Source organism: Anas platyrhynchos, chromosome 1, assembly GCF_047663525.1.
Source record: "Anas platyrhynchos isolate ZD024472 breed Pekin duck chromosome 1, IASCAAS_PekinDuck_T2T, whole genome shotgun sequence".
NCBI lineage: Eukaryota > Metazoa > Chordata > Aves > Anseriformes > Anatidae > Anas > Anas platyrhynchos.
Window position 1 is genome coordinate 153,183,346 of NC_092587.1, and position 20,473 is coordinate 153,203,818.

The following is a 20,473-nucleotide window of genomic DNA, read 5'->3' on the forward strand; positions in this document are numbered from 1 at the left end:
GGCTCAGTGGGTGAAGCTCCCAGGCAAAGCCTTCCCCGGGCTGGAGGCACCCGGAGCCCACCAGCATCGGGGCCGCTGCTCCTTAGGGAGGTGGAGGGAGCAGCACCTGTGTGGCCTTGATCCCATGGTTATTATTTATAACCCTTCTGCAGCACGATAAGGAATCTACAGGCAAGGAAAATAATAATAATAATAATAGGAAAGGTGCACCAATTTGGATTTTTAGTAATAATTCTCCAAAGATGTTTGTTTTTCCAGTGCTCCAGGCCCCCCTAGCACTTCATTAATAATGCAGTAAAATCCCAGCAACATTACATTAATCACGCCGGCGGGAACCCAGCCAGGCAGGCACCTCTTTTTCAGCCCTCCGTCCTCAGCCTTCTCTAAGCACTGTCTCAAACAGACGTCTTTCACTGCATGCTTGGAAAGTTGCCCAATTTGCGCTATTTTGGACTAACAAAGGGACAATTTCATCCAAAGACACAGAACCCCCACAGAGCGGCTGCCCTCCCCCTCTCTAGTGTAATGGGGGCTGGGTGTTTCTGCTGACCATAGCCTAGGCTGTAAAAAAACAAACAAAAAAAACAAACATGAGAGACTAAGCTGGCCTACTCTTCCCTTTTAAGCCTACCTAGAGAGGGACAGGGAGCGAACACAGGTCTGCAAGTACCAGGAGCCGTAAACTCCTTGCAGAGTGCCAAGTCCAGCAACTAAGCTGCTAGGTTCTGTCATAAGGTTTGCTTTTTTCTTCAATGGAGAGAAATAAATTTACTATTGGAAACGGCTGACCAAGCAAAAATCAAGATAGGCACTGGGAACTTGTCAGTGATGTCAAATGTCAGTATAGACAAGTAGAAGCTAGGCTAGAAGGCAGATCTGGGTGACATAGTTTTATTCCAGCCAAGCAACCCCACCAGTTACCCAAGAAAAGATGTTCCCCAAGCTGCCCCTGTGCCGTGGTTGGCCACCATGGCCAATCCTGCCCTGATATCCACCTGCCCCTCCGCACGGGCAGCCAGCTCCCCATCTCTGTCCTCACCGCCTCCTGAGGGCTGAAGCCCTCCTTGCTGGACCAGTGTTTTTAGGGCTTATGATGTTACAGGATTTTGCGTTGGGTTTACCAGAGCCATTGTCTCCCCGGTAGATAATGCTGACTAAATTGATACTTTACAAAGACACAAAGGAGTCAGCTTGTGACTGATACACAATACTGGTTAACAAGGCACACACAATGGTGGTATTAGTGGGAGGAAAGAAAAGCTCAACTTTCTGTCAGTCATAGGTTCATTAGAAAGTAAAGAGTTGCTAGCAGGCAGAAAAGCCCTTTAGATGCATAAAAAATGGTACCAGTTCTAAAAAAAATAAAAAAGTAAAAACTAATCTTGCTTTAATGCTGATGGAACTATCTCCAACTGTCTTCCCTCAAGTAGCTTTTTTAATAGAATTCTGAAATACTTACATTAAAAAATGACATCTGTGAAAATCCCCTTTTTCTTCATTAAAAATGCCCTCAAAACATCTTACATACACTTTGGCCAGAGATTGATACTGTCAACCTGACGCTTCCTGAGGAATCTCATACATTACTGTATAATACTAATGACCAATGAAAGCTTCTAGAATTATAAGCAAGAAATAATGTGAAGGGTACATTATCTTTTCCTTTTGTCTCTTCAGATTCTTTTCCAGAGTTCAAGGAGGTCTTACAGTCATTGGATGTGAGAAGGGATATATATCCAGTCGTACACACAGAAAACATAGAGATACGTGTTAACATATATGACAATCTAACAAATAAAATGAAGGTGATTCAGAAGTAGTTGATAAGTATTCAAGATTGAGCCCGAGTATGAAATGGTTTTAAATGAAAGAAATTGTGCCTAATTTTTGTAGACAGTCTGAAATTGTTTCTTGCAAAGAATTTCAGTGATTCTTGGATTTAAAAGTCTGAGAGACATGTGGTGTGGCCAGCATGCCTAAATAGTGAGGTGTTTATTTAGTCCTTTTTTTTTTTTTTTTTTTTTTCTTTCAGACAGCTTTGCACTCATCTGATGAGCTGACAAAGCTTCCAGCGCAGACTGGGAGGCTTGCTCCTTTATTGCTGTGTAGCATTTTTAGCTGAGAAGTTGTACAAACCTTATTGCAATTCTGTTTATCTTGAAGCAGAATGGCAGAATGCAACCCATCTCCCTCACATGACCCTACATCTCAAACAGGCAAAGATTTTCACAGTCCTGTCCGTGGAATAAAGTACTGCACTTCACGTAGGATGTAAGAACTGTGGTATCACTACAAACACGGAGATTCGCTCCTCTCTACATGCTCATCCTTCCTCTTGACAAAGATCCTAAAGATATGGAAGTCCCAGTATTAAAAACATCTGTGTAAGACATACGAATGTTTTGAAATCATAGACGCTATCATTTACTGGGCTGCTGGCTGCCAGTGACACCAATAAACTACCAGGATTACTTTTGCCTTGATTTGGATGCCATATATTGCAGCAAGCAATGTATGTGTTGGTGAGGACAGGAAAATGAATCTGATTATCATGAAATGGTAACTTTGGGGAAGAAAGTAGTGATAGGGTCTCATTTTAACATAATACTTACCATGTGTTTTCTGTAACAGTGTTCTGCATTACACATGCCCCTAGAGGAGAAAGGAAAAAAATATTGAAAAAAGAAACAAGATATATGCAATTAAACATTGTCATAACAGACGCAACAGCAAGCTAAGATTGCTCAGGAAACCTGTCTTCTGGCCCTTGCTAAATTCTGAGTATTTCACTTTGAAAGTTTAATGGTCGTTACCAGAAGTTTCTTGTACTTAGAAAAGCCTACTGATCCTACGTGCAGGCTATTATTATGGTTATCATCACTGGGAAAGCCTGCGAAGACAAATGTGTTGCCCTAGTACCATCTAGTGGAGGGAATGCATGAGTGAGAATAAATGAGGATGCCGGCCTGCGAGTGATGGGGTCCTGCACCCCCAGAGCACCCACACTGCTCCTTGGGCTTTCCTCGCCCTCCTCCTGTGCCCATTTCACCAACGCCCTCTCTGTTGCTGCAGTCAGATACATTGCTGGGCACTCACCCTGTAAATGAATGCAGGAGTTGCAGAAAGAAGAAGTTACAGGAGGTGGGAGCCAAGCCCAGAAGGTCAGTGTCAGGTGCTTGGGGAAAACATGCAAGTCAGAGAAATAGTTGTCTTCAAGCTGCACACAGACTTCTTTAAGGCTTTCTCTCCCTCAGTCCCACAGAGATTAGTAAAATACCTATGATGAAACAACTTCTAGTAATACAGACCATCCATCTTAAGAGCATTTTGCAATTTTGCCTTGTTTTCTGAAGAAATTTACAGGCAAACCACACATCAGTGCTGCCACCTGTTTCTTGTTTGACAGCAACCATCTGGACAGCAAATACTCTAAAGCCAAGAAAGTCATTGCAGTCTGCAAGGCAAGACAGAGAGCTGTAATTTAGATGCCCAAATGTCAGCCACAATATGAAGAATTATGTGCAGCCCAAGGGAGGGATGCATAAAATGGAAAGCATGCCTATGGCAATAAGCCTTGCATTAGAGGAAATAATGATTAAATATGCAATGTATGGGCTTGAATGACCTCCTGTGCACCCTGTTTCTGTTTGGAGTGGTCTCTAGACAACAGAGAAATCCTTTCCAGAGATTCAGACAACTTCTTTCACACCCCCCAGACAGCAGTGAAGTAAATAGTCCACGTACACAGCTTGACTTCATCTGAATTCTGGCCCCTGTCTGCCTATCCTACTCTCTCCTTTCCCTAATCTTCCTCCTCAGTGTCCCATTAGTCTTGCTTTCATCTTCTCCTCCTTATTCCCTTCTACCCATCTCTTAGTTTATTTGGTTCCCATTTTATTTTAGTAACAATTAAAAAAAAAAAAAAAAAAAACACACAACAACAACAAAAACACAAAACCAAAAACAAAACAGAAAGAACACTAGGAGAATTAAGGCCTGTATCTCATTGTAACAGCGCAATGATCTGTACAACTAAGAATAAAATTCAATAGACAGTACAGGGCAGTAAGGCAAGAATAGGGAAAACACTGGAAATTGAAGCATATAATTTGCTTTTGGAAGGTGGATCACTGAGACAGGCAGATAAAAAAGAAATGATTTTTAGTGCTGCTTGACTAGCTGGCAATCCTCCCATCTCCAACCCCAGTGCTAATTTTTAAACTATGCAAAGTGTCTCCTGGGGCCACAGAGCTTATCTGGAAATGAGACCCAGGGGAGGGAGGACAGGCTTTAATGATGGGCAATAAGCACAAGAGAAGTGCCTCAAGGTAGCAAACAAGCAACCCCTTATTAGCATTTTGTAAGTTCCTTATAATAGCAATGACCACATGGCTGCGATCGAGAGAACAATTACCAGTGACAAAAAGAGGAGAGAATTGCTATCAGACAACAAGGTAACTGTTTGCTATAGCCTTGGCCCATAGCCATAGCACATACAAATTATGATTAGTAAGACAGATCCAAGATATTTTGGAACCAAACTTGTGTATCTGATGATTTCATCAGATGGAACAGAAGGTCTTATTTAATTCTCCCAATGGCCACTCTGCCTCACCCCCTCTTCAAGGCTGTCTCTGACACAAACTGCCCCACGTATCACGAAGGGCCTGAGAGGAATCCCACACCAGCAATTTTACCCACAAACCAGCAATTTTAAGTACTGTTGTCCTTCTGCTGGTGTACGTGGTAGTTCCAAGTAGAGAAGTTAACCTGGAGACCCTGCCCCGCAGATCTGAAGTAACTCTTACTCCCACCTGTCTCAGCTGAAGTGATCACACCTGTGATAGTGAATTAGAAGGCCTTCTTCAGGGTCCTTCAGGTACTAGTTCCCTGCACCTCTAAGCTTGTTTTCTCCCTAATGTCAGCTCTAGGAGTCTGTTCTCTGTCTCTGCTCAGCTAATTACCTTTGAACTGTCTCCACTGAGTTGGTTTACTTCACCTCAGGTTCTCCAAACCGAACCAACTTATGCTCTCTTTAGAGGAGGACGGGGTGTGGGAAGCCCCAGGCACAGCATAAATCATCAGGAACAGTCATAACAGAAGTTCCTTTGCTTTTTCTCTGTTTGTTGACTACTGCCTTTGTGTATTTCAGCAGATGTTAGTATCTTGACAGTATTTTCTTCACAGCTGCGGCCTATACTCCACCCTGCTGAGACAGGCAGCCCTACCTGATAATTGGAGTCATTCAGAGGACTTTAACTGGGCCTCCACCTCCTTCAGCAACAAGGGGCTATATGCCTTCAGCAGCCAGCCACCTGGTAGAGGACCTGCAGGGACAAGCCCAATGCCAATGTCCCTTGCAGTGTCTTGGTAGTCTGTGGAGGTGCTCAAAAACTGGTGTGGTTATCTAGACCCTCAGGCTGAGCCTGCAGGAGAAGGGAAGGAGGGCATTCGAGTAAACAGAGGCAAAGGGAGGAGGTAGAGAGCAGGAAGAGCCCATCTGTCTCTGCCATGTGATGAGTCCCATGTCACTTCCCTGCTGTGTCGGTAGGCTGCACTGCCAAGTGAGTGGAGAGCCTTATGCTATTTCCAGTGCCTTGCTGGGAAAAGGAGAGGACATTTGAGATCAATAATAGAGTTTTGGCTAGGTTTGCTGAATGACTGCTGGTATGTGCCGTGCTGCACATTGGCAAGGTCTGGGAATGCTACCAAATGAGCTCTGCTCACTAGGAGTTGCCTTTACTGGTCTGGAGCTGGCCGTAGTGTCCTGCACAAGACGTTTGCTTTCATCTCCTAACATGAGTGACTGAATGCAGCAGGTGGAAAACATAATGTTCCTGCAGGAACTTCAAGTCAGGGAGCCCTGCGCAGGTTTAGAAGGTTTCTCCCCTGCCGCTGTCCATCTGTCCTGAGAGGGGCATAGTGCCTTTCTTGTCCCAGACTGCATGCAAGAGTCTCCTCAGTCAAACCAGTTTCCTTAGGATCCTGTCCTGCAAGCACCACATCTGACCAGAAAGGCTCTCTCTGTTTGCAAGTGCCATGTTTGAACGTGAAAGACTACATGTCATGCAATGTCATCCCCTTGCCCTACAGAGACTGCAGGGTGTTTAGGCTTTCCCACTTAGTTAGTGCTCTCAGCTAATTTTGCCCCTTCTTAAGCTCCTTGGACACCAAAATACAGACTAAGTCTGTAATAACATAATCCTACTATTCTTCATACAGCTCAAGCTTAGGAAATCATTGTCAAACTCAGCCATCTTTCACGCTCCCAGAAGAATAAGGTTCAGCTTATTCTGAACCTTAACTGAAGAATAACTTCATGTTGGTTTAGATCCATGACCTGCATCAATAAATACATTCAAGGCCAAGAACACATGTATAGAGGTGCAGTTATTATACCTTCAATTTTCTTGTATATTTGAGGAGACTGTAGTTTTTGTTGTTGTTGTTGTTGTTTTTATATCTAAAAAAGTTATAATGTGGTGTGCATATAGCTATGATATAGATGGAGTATTAGGAATTACCAGAAAGACCAAATTTACTAGACATTTCAAGAGCTCTTAACTTGAAATATTAAATCAAACATAATGGTTCTCTGTATACCATGAGAGCCAAAGTGAATACATGAAATTAATTCATAAGAGTAGAGCCAGAGGAATTTGGCCAAACACCTATTTACCTTAAGAGTTAAAAAAACTCAGTGGTGCTAAGGGAAGATATCAGATTGATCTCATGAAATGCTCATAGTCAATAGTAAAAATCTACTCAGTTAAATGGATGACATCTGTGTATTTTGGCATTTGGCAGCATCAACAGTTTTTGATATATATGGAGTCAGGAACAACATTTAAAATTGCAAAGCTTCCAGAAATCACAAAAGGGAATAAAAGAGAGTATGAGTTCACATGTTTCAGCAACTCATATTTCATATTTGCAACTCAAACTTTCTGTGACTTTATGACATAAACAAGAAGAGTGACTAAGTTATGATAGATTTTTATGACAGATTTTTAAAGAGATTGTTTATTTATTCATTTATGTATTTGTTTATTTATTTTGTCATTGACAAGGATTAGGGAAAGAAACAGGAGAAAATGGATGCAAGAGGTGCAGTGCCAGAATATAGCCCAACAAAGAGCTGTGATATGCATCTGGCCTGCCACAGGTTTGCCTGAGTCTGGGTTATCTCTGTTACAACTGTACAGCGGCATTGTAACATAAATAAATAAATAAATAAATCTTTCATCATAGTTGTTCGCTTTTGAAATGTGAACTTTTAGTAACTTGATTCACTCGTGAATCGAATATGAGTTGGTCTGATCTATGTTATGGAACACTCGTCTAACTTACATGCCCACTTAAACATGCCCTACCTTACTTGAGGTAGGTTTAATTGACTTCCCTTATTTATTTTTAAATTCCTTTTGCTAAATGGAAACAAAGAAAAACTCTATTTTGAGGCAGATTTGTTTGGAAAAAAATAATGAGGCAGTGGTATGAAGTATCATTTCTGTAAGGAAGATCATATTGGAAGATGGTACTATTTACAGCCTTAACTGATGCAAAATGCTATTCCAAACACTGCTGAAGTGCAGTGGGTTTTCAGAGGAAGTCTGGTAACTATTTATACAGATCTAGCAACAATATGTAATCATTTTACACTTGTCAGAGAGCCAAGGGAATCCCACCAGTGTTTGAAACTGCAGGAGGAACATGCCTATTCCCTGTCTCAACTGAATTTGATCCAGAACACTGAAGTCAATGCAGCTACTCCAGGAGGAAAAATCTAGGCTTTGAAATAAAGAGAAGTCAGGAATTTGGATTTTCTTGCTCTCCGGCTGATTGCTCTCCAAGGGCACTGTACCTTTTCTAAAATCCACATGTGGGACCCAAAAAGTGACAGTGCCTAAAACCTGCATACATCTCAACGCTGTCTGAATCACTAGATGCTTCTTTCCTTTGGGCTGGTAGTGGTTTTGTTGGCAATGCACAGCAGCAGGCCCAGCCGTGATCAAACGGGAGGTGCAGAGCACTAGAGATTGGGTTGCATTAAGTGATGAAAGCAGAGGCATGCTACATCAGCAGATACTAATGGATAGGGGCACAGCCTTCTCACATCCCCCCATCCCCCTAACCTCCTGGGAACATCGATTACTGGCCATGAGTTACTAATCATTTTCTAACCAACATTCAGTTTATGAAACAATTTCATACTGTTGCCAATACTGGCCTCTATGACATGTATCAGAGATCTCTGGGCTTTATTTTCAATGGTAGACAAAAAAAATAAAAATATAACCAATAGGTATCTTTTTAGATAATTAATAATTGCAAAAAAGGGTAATCTTCTGGTAATACTCAGCTAGCCCTTTCCAGCCCACCAGTATAGTTTCAAAATGGTCTTGCTGGCTTTGGGGCTTGCTGTTTGTCTTGGCTGTCAGCTGCATCCTGGTACCCCGGATCCATTGGAAAGTGCTGCTTGCTTTAAGTGCTGGTCCCTGTCATTGTCTGCAATCCCAAGAAGTGGGCTGGCAAGCTGTGCATCTCTCATTTGGAGGGGAATTTGGCATGTCTGAATGAGGCTGACCCATCTGAACGCCTACTGCTCTTCATGCAGCCAAAACGATAATTTTACATCCATCTCCTTTTCACTTAAAGCACAAGGTCAGCAGATCCCTACTTATTTTAGAGGCAAGAGGGCTTCTGCAAGCAGCTGATCTTCCTGTAGGGCTGGAAGCTGCCAGCTAGCTCCCTTTACCAGCTTTTTGCAAGGCATGCAATGAAGCCAAACAGCACGGACATCATGTCTCTTTGGGTGTCCTTTTGCTACCCAGGTCCATCAAAGGGCTTTCAGCTGCAGACTTAGGTATCATCTTTAGATGATTTAAGTATTATGTTGGAATCTTTAAGTGAGGAAAAATTGAGTATGGCTTGCATAAGCAAAAACATAGGGACAATGTTTTTTGGCATGCCGATCTCTGTACTATCTCATTCTAGACTGTTTTACAAAGAATGACCACTGAAAAAAGCTACATTGGCAAAAACTTTGCCAGTGAATACTCCTGTTGAATTTCTCCTACTGCCCTTCGCTGTTCATACTTAGCAAGGATGATTTTACCTAAAATGATTTGACCTGAAATGTGACAACTGAACTGGCAATTAACAATTAGATGAATAAAGTCCATGTGGCAACTAGCGATTTCCGTTCAACAGGAACCAAATCACTACCCTGGTACTCACTAACAGTCCTGATACAAATACCAAATGTCCTAAACCTTTCTCTCTGAGTTGGGAAAGTACTTCACTTTCCACCTCCCTCCCCCCTCCCCCCCGGATTTCAATGTTTAATGGTTTTGACAGCTTTGATTTTTCAAGGCCAGCAGTAGTATGCTTTATTTCTCTTTTTGTGCAGCTTTTAAACTTAAAGAGAACATTTAAGTAAGTGCGTGGCTGATGGTTGCACCCAGTCAGGGTTGCCTTAGAGAGATGAAACACATAGAGGAATCCCAGGCAATGTCTGGTACCCATTTATTCCTTAATTCCACAATGCAAGTCTGTCTCAGATACGTACCTGGATGTGCACAGATGCTTGTTGACAACCACAAGCTGGTTGACAGTATTCAAAGCACCACAGAAAACTTTAAGAAAAATACAGTACCGATTTTCAGTATTTTCTGAGGAAAAGACTGGATCTGCAGATGAAATTAGGCACTAGAGTGTTCTGTGTTCATCTGAATACCCAACATAAAATGTTTTAATGTTCATTGCAGATGAAGTGGTATCCAAGCTGCTATACCATATAGTCACCAAGGAAGTGACTGGCTTCATTTTACAAGGACTGTGTGCAAGTTGTAATATCACAAATGACGCATCAAAAGAGCCTGCAATGAAAGCCTGATTAATGACAACTCTTTGTTAATAGCAAACAAATATCTTCCTGCTTTGCACTGAGCTAGGTTGGAAAGTCATGCATGGACAATCCTTCCAAAAGTCTGCAGAGATCAGATTTAGGAAGCAAATTATAAAAAAGATTTTACAAACTACCATGTGAAAATATTGACTGCCATAAATCTCTTCCAACACCCAGTGTTGCATACCTGCAATGAATAAATTGCATAGTCATTCATGGGCTTGGAGCTGATGTTGTAAAAATGAGTAATGACATAGTAGCTGTGCTATACTTTATATACGATAATGAAACATTAATCTTGGGAAAAATGATCCTTCAAATCTGTAAGCTTTGAAGAAACCCTGCATGCACTGCATTTTTTTATTATTATTATATTGAATTTACTAAAAAGTCAGTTGGACACTGCAATGGCACGGGGACAGACAAAACAATTTCCCTTCTGCCAACTGAAAGGGTTTTATGGGGACATCGCATATATGAGCTGCTTAGTTGAACACTTGGCACTAATGCCAGTTTTAGGTGCATAGAGAGAGGGTGGCTGTTCTTTTTCATGATGTCTGGATAACTTTCATGAAAGAGACACTCCACAAACAACTATCACGTACAGCATTTAGTATGTAAAATGCTATTTCAGCAGTTAATTTAAACGTGATGTGGTGTCCTACAAATTCAAATGGCTGTTTCTGGTTTCTGCAAAGGATCTTTGTCAGAATATAAATTATAATGTATCATACAATATATTTTAATACGATAGTTGGTATTCATTGTTCTTCTAAAAACTATCATGCCCCACCAACACTGTTGTAAAAGCTTCATTACCTTTGAGGTTTGTCAGCTTTTTAAGGTCACCTCTCTTTAAATCTGAACATGGTTGCTCACATTCAAGTCTTCCTGCCAGGAGGACTCCATTCATTAACTTGCACTTATATGGATGGCTATTTTACTGTTTCTTTAACTGAACTTTTATGTTGGCTGCCTGCTGCGTACTGAGTGCTGTGAGCATTTCAGAAAGTAGGTGCATGCTGTGAAGGCAGCCCTCCCTGTAAATAATGTTCCAATTAATACGATAATTATACAGCACTGCAGTATTTTATTGGTGTGCTCTGTTACTGCAGTGTTGGTCATAGCACAGTAGTTAAGATAGCATCAACGTTTGCTTGCAAGCCCTTGCCTCCAGAAGCTCAGAAATTCATACCACTCTGAAAACTTGACATAGCAAAGAAGCAGAAAGTCGTGTTATTATTTTTTTTTACAGTGCTTTTATAGAAAATGGTTTATAGATTATTTGAGTAAAATTAAAATGAGAAGAGGGGATTTGTTTTAGAGTCTTTTTATATGAAATGCTTTCTACTTTATGAGTAGTAAGAGTGAAAACAGAATGGGAATGTATCTTCAGTTACATTTTAAAAGTTTACTATAACTCTCCAAAGGCATTTTAAGCTGAAATTTCACAGGTCATTAGTCTGTTATATAAATGGGTCCTGGAACCACTGTAGAAGGAAGTGTGTAAAGTCCAGACACAACCCGTAAAGACCTGGACAGGAATTAGCTGCCTGACACAGAAGATCCTGCACACCCCCTGCTGCACTGTTATGTACCCCTGAGGTACAGGCAGTTTAATTTTCTAGTGTGAGATTCCCCAAGAGCCTAGGTTTGTGCTTCTGGGCCCAGATACTGTTTCTGCCTCAACAACTTGGTACCTACCTTGTGTCTTATCCCAAAAGAGCTGTAGGAAGTGACGGGTCCTTTGCCCTCTGGGCTCTGACGCTGTAAGGAAGGCTCAGACTGTGCCCTCCCATGCAATAGTGCACAAAGGGCTAACAAAATCTGCTTTCTTTTGCAATATACAAGAAGAAGATAATGTCTTTTTCCAATAAGACAGCTTTCTACTAAAATCATTAGCAAGCTAATGGAAGAGGGAGGACAGCCAGGGTGAGGCCAAGAAATAAATGGAAAAAGAAAGCAGAAAGGACAGGCCTTACATCCCAGTAGCTAAACCTCTGTCACATGGAGGTGACAATCCTGTGTCTCTGCGTAAAATACAGAGACGGTTTTCCATCATATTTCTCTGTAAGTAAGCTAATATATGCATGTGTATAATTAATTAAAATGTTGTGAGAAGCCTATCATGTATATTTTAGACGTAATCAACATTAAAATTACTATTTTAAGTAGTATCAGCATCATTTTACCATGCTTCTGCTGCAATTTAACCAGTCATTATGAATGGTTTAATTCTGTAGGATGCAGAATGTCTCTTTGCTGTGTTTGCACAAATTCCAGAGCGATGGAGGTTTAATACTTGGTAGGGATCCTTCAGCTCTGTGACAATATTTAATAAGTATCAGTTTCGCTTGTCTTGTGCACACGTGATTATGCATTTTTCAGATTATCAGTTTCAAAATCCTGCTCCTTTGTGCCCTTATCAGCTCTCACAGAGTTATTGCAGGTTATTTACCATGGCTTAGGTTTTTACAGTATGAAGTACAGAATACAAACTTCAGGGGCTTTTCTAATCTACTAGATGTAAAATCCACTGGAGAAAAAACCTCAGCTCCATTTACCTGATAAGGTGAAACTGTTTTTAAGCCGACCATCAGCTGAACGACATAAATTTGTGCTACTGTTGCCAAAGGATGGGAAAAAAAAAAAAAAAAAAAAAAAAAAAAAAAGTTCTTGTGTCTGCATTCATTTTTTTAGGAGCACTCCAAGGGCGTTTACTAAAAACAAACTATGACCGTCACTGCAAATTCAATTGGCCTTACTTCACTTGTGTGAGTTTGGGGGTCCACAGCCAAGCTGGGTATCCAGTCTCTCATTATAGCCCAAACTGGACCACTTAGTGGTGTTTTAAGCTCAAAATTAAACACTTTCCTTAGGATAAGGTGAGTGCACACTATACAACACTGACTGCATTGACCAGCTTTCCATTCCCCATAAAAACAATCTAGATGATCTGTTTAGACTCAATGATTCTTGTGGGTCCCTTCCAATCTGGGATACTCTATGACTCTATGGACTAGCAAATGCAAAAAAAAAAAAAAAAAAGTCCAGCTACAAACTCCTACTGGGCTGTATGGCTAGGCAAGTCCAGAATAGTGAAAAATAGAAACCATTCCTTCCCTGGTTCTTCATATCAGCCAGAGTGAATATCACTTAAGTTAGTCACTTTCAGGATCTGGATGCCCCGCTCAGGATATCTGTGCTGCAGCACAGGCGGGCTGTGCTATACATACCTGCAGTGCTTTGGTCTGAATAAGGAGTTTGCATCACTCATGTTCCAGAGATGCCAGCACATGGTCCTGGCACAGCATAAATAAAAGTATAAGTTGAAACAGAAACCAGTTTCATCGTCTGTGAAGAACAGCAATGCTAAGCACACCACAGCTAATCTGCTTGCAGGGTGTTTCGTGTGCTGCCTTTTGTCCCTCTGTTTTCACAGGGCTGTTGTCAGAGCAGCACGGAGCCATCAGCCAGCAGTTATGTCCTTTCTCACTTTAATACGGTTGACTCAACTGCAGAATAATGTCACATACAAGATGACAAATTCTGTTTGTCAAAACATTAATTTTTGATATTACGTATGAAGATCTGTCATTGGAGAATGGGAAAAGCTAGCATGAGACTAAGAGAAATTAGGGACCATTTACAAATTGCTGACAATGAATTTAGTCTAACCACGTATGCAAAATATAAACAAAGATTTTCGTTGGGCTTTTTTGGAGGTGCAGATGTTCCCTCTGTTGGGTGCCCAATGTAGTGCACTGGTCTCAGTGGTTTCCCTAGGGCACGGACCAGAAGAAAGCCAATTGTGGGGAGCAGAAACAGAGAAAACACAATGCAGCAGGAGACAACTAGACCTCAACAATGTGATCTTCCTCCAATGGAAACGTTTCTCACCCTATTACATTGCCTCTTCTAATAACACTGCTGTTGGTGGTTCTGGCAGAAGCCGTGTTTCCCTTAATCACAGTTGTGAGAAGGTGTGGAGGAAACAGAGTGGGAGCATTTCCACGTGTGCATGGCCATGGGGAAGAGGACAGCGGAGAAGGAGCCAGGAGCCAAGGTGTCCTGCAGGCTATTAGGAGAGACAAATGTCCTTCCTCAGGTGTTCAGGTGAAAAAATATTGCAACAGAGAAAGTTGGGATGAATGAGCCAAGCTTCCAGCATCAACCAGGAGCCTGTGGAAAGCAAAGACTGCTCTGTCCTTGTCACACCAAAAACCTGGCTGTCCTGCAGTCAGGGCACTAATGACTAATGACTAACAAGGCTTATCCCTGGCAGCTGGGGTTCAAACACTATTTTGGGTGCCAACCAACCATCACATCATGCAGTAATTTTACGGAGGGGTGTCACGCACAGATCCCAATGCCTGTTATGGAGATTGATGTGGCTGGGAGCGTTGAGCAGAACGGCTATTTTTGTGCTGTTCCTCTTACACAGACGAACAGCTGGCTCTGCGCTCCGACAACCACCGAGGAATTTCCCGCATGGTTTAAGAGCCAGGCATCACTTGCACAAGAGAAATGCTGCGTGGGTTATTGTGATGCCCTGATCAGGTTGTCAAGACCCATACATTGGTTTTAGTAGTGGAGAAGCAACAGCACCAGGAGAAAGAGTAAGAGAAATAAGAGTTGTATATCTACTTCATAAACGCATAGATGTTAAATGTCATATTGGTAGGTGTCACCAAGCATCTTGCTTTGTATGTTGCATTATTTTTCCATTTCAATGTTACAGTATTATTCTGGAAGCACTTACTATGAAATCTATATGCTCACAGTAAACTTTTTTAAGGAAATCCCAGTCTTCTGATGAGCTCTGTGAAGAGAAGCTCTTCTATTAGGTCATATATGATTATTCTCCAGTGCTTTCCTTTGCACAGACTTTTCTGGGAGCCAAAGGCTTTCCAAGAAAGTAGGTATAAATGAGAGTGAAGAGCGATCACCATAGTGCTATTCATAATGACCATAAAATTAAGTCTTGTAAAGTGACAGCATTACCTCATGGTAATAGACAAATTCTTCTTTGTTTGGAAAAAAATAATTTATGTATAAAAAAAATGAGACTAACCGAAACACAATGGCTGATAGGAAAGAGACGACTTGCTTTAAAAGGTTTAGAGCATTTATTGCAGCTCTGAAAGCTCAGTAGGACCATTTGTGTGCCTAACCAGTGGCCCAAAACATAAGATGTTTGCAAACCTCATGATGTTTTTAGCAGTTCCATTTCAGGCTGTTGAAAACCATTAGTAATGCACCACTATAACTAGTTAAAAGAAAAACATGCTGTTCAAACAAATCTCCATTAAACTGTCATCTTTATTTTTATACTTCTTTTATTGCTATTATGGGGATTTGTGTATGTTTTATTTTTATTTTTTCTCCATTTTCTCCATTAGCAAGAGGTAGAAAGCGACTGCACAAGTGGACTTTTTTTCATGATCTAAATAGTGTACAAGCTGAGCACTGTGCACAGAACATGGAAATAATGCATAGCAGTGCCATTTTTGTTTGCAATTAAGCAACACAGAGTTGTAAAGCAATTCGGCTCCAGCTCATGCAACTATCAAAATGACAGCTTATGTCTGCTTCTTGCTTATAGGCAAGTAACCTTCACCTGGGCCAAATAAAGTACAACGATTAAAGCCCATGCATTAACAGCAAATAAATGTCAAGGTGGAAGACTATGAAGTTTATTAGACTGAGATAATGAATGGCATCATAATGAAGCTTTTCATATTTAAACCATAAATGCAAACAAAACGACACAAAAATGCTCAGCAGGTTGCCAGAGCAGTAAGTTTTTAAAAGTGGGGAAAGGAGACATTGCTTTCCTCCCCTGTGGTGACAGCCTCCCTGGGGACCCCAGACACTTCCTCTCCACAGGACAGGGGATGATGTGTATGGGCTTCCCCACCAGAAATAACAAGCTGGACTCACAGGAAGGATGACTGTAGGGTGAGGATGGATTGGGCTGTACTGCCCAGAGGGAAGGCAGAGTTTGGCAGGAGAGCAAGGGAGGAAATCCAACCCTTCTCCCAGGTGCCCAGCAAGGACAAGAAGTGACACAGCCACCAGTGGCTGTAAGGAAAAAAATCTCCTCCATAAAGGTGGTTAAGCACTGAAATTGCCCAGGGATATGGTGGACCCCTGGAGATTTCCAAAATTAGATTTAGACTACAGTGGTGTACATTATCCCAGTTTTCCATACAAAGTAAGGGACACCGGCAGCACCTTGGTCTTTTTGTGCTATGCTTACATCTGGAAGTAGTAATAAAAAAAAGATTATAATTAAAAATACTGTGCCCCACAGCGATGTGACACTTGCAAATACTTCTGGTACTGAGCTGGCCTCAGCTACCCAGTCCTCCACGGTGCCTACTGACAAGCTGGAGTATGAAGGTCAGAATATCCCATAATATCCCATGCACTACGCAGTATACGCCCTGCATTTTAGCTTCTGCCAAGTCACTTGCTCGTGACTTCAGGGGGAAGCAAATGAGTGCCCTTGGCAGCTATTTGGCTTTTGCTGTGATGCAGTTTTTAATCACATGCTAGACATATCATCTGATACAACAAGCTTTTCCTCAGCCAATAAATGTTTTTTTTGTTAGTTTTTCTTTTTTCTTTTTTTTTTTTTTTTGGGGGGGGGGGGGAGGGGATGGTGGAGGGGCAGATTTCTATTTTGCATTTCTCCCAGTCTTAACAGTAATTTCAGTGCTTACCTCACTTCAGGGAATCTTTAGCACATCATTAGCTCTACCTTATGAATTTTTGCCTCGATATATTTGGCTACGTTTTTAACAGATAAATTATTTGTATAATAGTAACAGCTCCCAGTTACTTTTTTTTTTGTATGTACTTTTAACAGGAGTAAAGAAATCTAGGCTGTACCAGGATAGTTTTCCACCAAAGCACCCTCCTGAAAAAGTTTTCAGTGCTTTATGTGTAAGCCAGAGCTCGGTGAACAAGGCTAGTGATTAAAACCAATCTTTTCAGTTATAATCTGATGATATCTTTTTGGTAAACACTGTTTTTACCTTGAAAATATTAAAGTTTAAGAAATCCACTGACAATTATTGTAAGACATGATACCTAAAGCTCAGACAGTATAAGAAATTAAACCTTAATGTCAGGAACATTGATTGCCACTGAAATGCATAAAGCTGGTCAACAATTTCATCAGTGATTTGAAAGCACTGTTTAAAAAAAAAAAAAATCAATTTCAGCATTAAAAGATCATCTACTCCTTAAAAGAAAGCAAATAACTCAAGAGCTTGCCATCTGTAGTTGTGCAGGGGGAATACAGGACAAAATACCTTTCTGTCATAGACATTTTTGTGTACTTACACGTATATACATATATACACACCTTGTTGATTTTATCTAAACTATCATTTATGTAAAGTGATAGGGGAAAGATACAGAAATTTGACCAGTCTGTAGCCAAAGAGAGGGGCTTTTGGCATTCTAATGCATATTGTCTTACTTCATAGTTATGATGTTTTCAAAAATTGTGTAATTTTTTGCTACAATACATAAATATGTATTGCTTTGTACAGTCTAGCCGTAAAGGGCAGAAGTGCACAGGCATGTAGCTAACAGTATAGCTTACTTCTCCTTCAGCTGTCACTCTCCCAGCAAGGTGCAGAGCAGACTGGTGTAGATGACAGCAGGTAGGGCAAGACTGATTACAAACATAAGGTTAAGCATCCGCATTCATATCTGTGGGAGCACAGACAGCTGCAATGAGAGGGGGGGAAGGCTCTTTTCAGCAATGATTTTCATGTCCGTATTTACTGTTTGGGAAGCTTTCTCTCTGAGGTCTTTGCGAGGAATGATGATACAATGTGAATTATTATTTCTAGATTTGGGTAATATTTTCTGAGAAAACAGTTAACAAAAATAGTGGGTTTGTTTTCCCCAAAACTCATACCAGTTTTGCCCTGTTCTTCTGTCTGCATCAGGACCAGGGGTGGAATGGGGGGCTGTGTTCATAAAACCTGGAGATAATTTTCCACCAGCCCCTGGCTTGCTGGCTCTCCCTTGGGGAGTGGGGAAGCAGAGTTTAACTTCTGGGTTTTAAACCTGAATATCCTGAATGCTCTGGAGCATTCTTTGCCATCCTTGTAATTAGGTACAGAGAACTGAGCAAGGGAAATGCTCTCAAACCCTTTGCTGATGGTCCTTGACCTCGAGTAATTGGGCATCCAGTGGAGCAAGGAAAAGACTCGATTACCCCTGTTCCCAGGTGAGCAGCCAGACCTCCCAAGCGAGCAGCTGCAATCATTCTTGCTTGGTTTCCCAAAGACTTTTTTTTAACAACATGGAGCTGTGCCATGGGAGAGACTGACAAACAGCCAACCTTAGAAAATCCTATGTTCTGCAGATTAGCGTCTGCCCTCAGCAGTGTGGTTTCAAATATTGTTCAGATAGCTGGTGAAAATGAATATAACTCTTTCTTGGAATGTGCAACTCCGCTGCAACAGCCATTGGGTAAAAGCTAGGAAGAGCAGGACAGCTTTTGGTGGGGCATTTTGGTGCTATATTATAACATTTACTTTTTTTTCTGTTCAAGGGACTGATCTTGTTAGAAAGTTTTTAAAATATATTTTATTAATGTATCTTATATATTAATTATACTATATATTAATTTTAACCACATCATTATTTTATATAATATTTCATTACATTATATATTAAATATTTTATTTGTATGTTAATATATTTTATTAATGGTGGATTTTTTGTTTGGCTTCTTCTTTTTTTTGGGGGGGGGCGGGGTGATGATGTTTGATCTTTGATCTAATTTCTGTGTTCAGTGCTGAAAGCAAAGTGAAGACAAGAAGTACCCGTTCTGGGATGGAGCTGGTGATACCAGAACCAGGTCTTCAGCAGGTTGATGGTAGGATCTTTTCCAGGGGTGATGGAGGGCCTGCAGTGTCCCATCTCCTCTCAGGAAAGGTCATGATCTTTACCTTAGCATCTCAGCCATTCAGCAGTTGAGGATGAGCTTCACTGGAGCATCCTGAAAGTAAGGACAGATGTTCTCACTGTGAACTGCTGCGGAGTGGAAAGTCATTGTAAATGGGAGATGGCAAGGGCAAGGAATTTGCAATAGTCTTCATTGCTGAGGAGCTGCTTTATGCTCTGTATTAACATCCTAAAAGGGAGCATGAATTCATCAGCAATATTACCCTCTGGCATGATATATGTGTGTACTGTTACTGGGTGGTGTTTACAGAGGCATTACACAGTGTAATGTAAAATACTTCACAAAATAAGAAATATAAAGGAAAAGCCTTGGATGATGTTTTATAATTAGATGTTTGATCTAATGCCTACAAAGACCAACCTTTAACCTAGAAATGCCAAGCACACCATTAAGCCATGTCACTAAGCTCTACGTCTACACATTTTTTGAAGACCTCAAGAGATGGTGACTCAACTACTTCCCTGGGCAGCCTGTTCCAATACCTCACAACACAGTGAAGAAATTTTCCCTAATATCCAACCTAAACCTCCCCAGCACAATTTGAGGCTGTTTCCTCTTGTTCTATCACTTCTTGCTTGGGAGAAGAGACCGAGCAACCAACCTGACCTTGTGCTGGCCATCAGTAGCCTCCCTTCTAGGAAGGGATGGTGAGACTTTTGTGACCATAGCACCCGGGGCAGCAAAGAAGTGGGTGCCTCAGATAATCACATAGGGTTAATCTGTCATCTTGCTGGTTCTTAAATAACGCCCTACAGTGCACTGTAGACTGTTGTTTACAATGTGTCACCTGTGACAGCTTCTTATTTTCACATAATACTTTTCAGCCAAATAAAATTCCTAAATAACATAAGTGAATAGATCCATGAGGTTTCCCTTGGTGTTACTCGAGCCTCTTGGTTTAATTAGACTTGTACACTTGCCAGCAATTTATTTTCTCCTGATGCACTACTGTCTTCTTGCAGAACCTCTGGGGTGGATGCGACTTGCTGTTATGAAAGAAGCTGTGCACTGAATTCCTCTGGAGAAATTACAGAACTGCCAAACTGACATACATCCTTACATCCTCTTCACTAGGATTATTAATAATGCCGCCAATGTGATTAATCTTATATTTTCAAAGATCCTTTTAAAAACAAGCATTTAACGCTTGACTGAAATCAAGAGAGACCTCAGAGTGGGTACAGGGTGGGATTCAGAGAGAAAGGAGTGCATGCCAGATGTGCAACAGTGAAATGTTTTGCCTTCAGTATCTCTCTCAAGTGATGTCCCAGTTGTGTAACTCCCCCATTCTGCCTCATTCTTGAGATTGCATATCCTCAGCAGACATTAATAATAATAATAAAGAAATGGTTTCTCTTTCTGTAAACACCTTCTGGAACTGTACAGTGCAACTGAGCTTCTAGGGACCCAGACACAACTGGAAGAATGTACATAGCCGGTATATCAAAACAGTGAGGTTTTTTTGTTTGTTTTTCCAGGAAAAACCCTTATGTTATGTGAAAAGTCTTTAAAATGGTCACTATTTAGGAGAGCATGCTTTTTGTAGGAGACCACTAGCCCAAATT

At 41.1% G+C, this 20,473-nt stretch overlaps 1 long non-coding RNA gene across 3 annotated transcripts; it reads right to left on the reverse strand.

Annotated features, from left to right (window-relative positions):
- Positions 1–403: 403 nt before the first annotated feature.
- LOC110354142 (uncharacterized) lies at positions 404–4,813 on the reverse strand. 3 transcript variants are annotated; one of them, XR_002405712.4, is made up of 4 exons: positions 4,706–4,813; positions 3,097–3,277; positions 2,613–2,652; positions 404–2,347 (listed from the first exon to the last, which is right to left on the reverse strand). It is a non-coding gene; the product is annotated as an uncharacterized lncRNA (long non-coding RNA). The 3 variants fall into 3 exon arrangements; XR_002405714.4 differs by having other exon boundaries at positions 4,698–4,769; XR_002405713.4 differs by having other exon boundaries at positions 4,616–4,746.
- Positions 4,814–20,473: the final 15,660 nt, after the last annotated feature.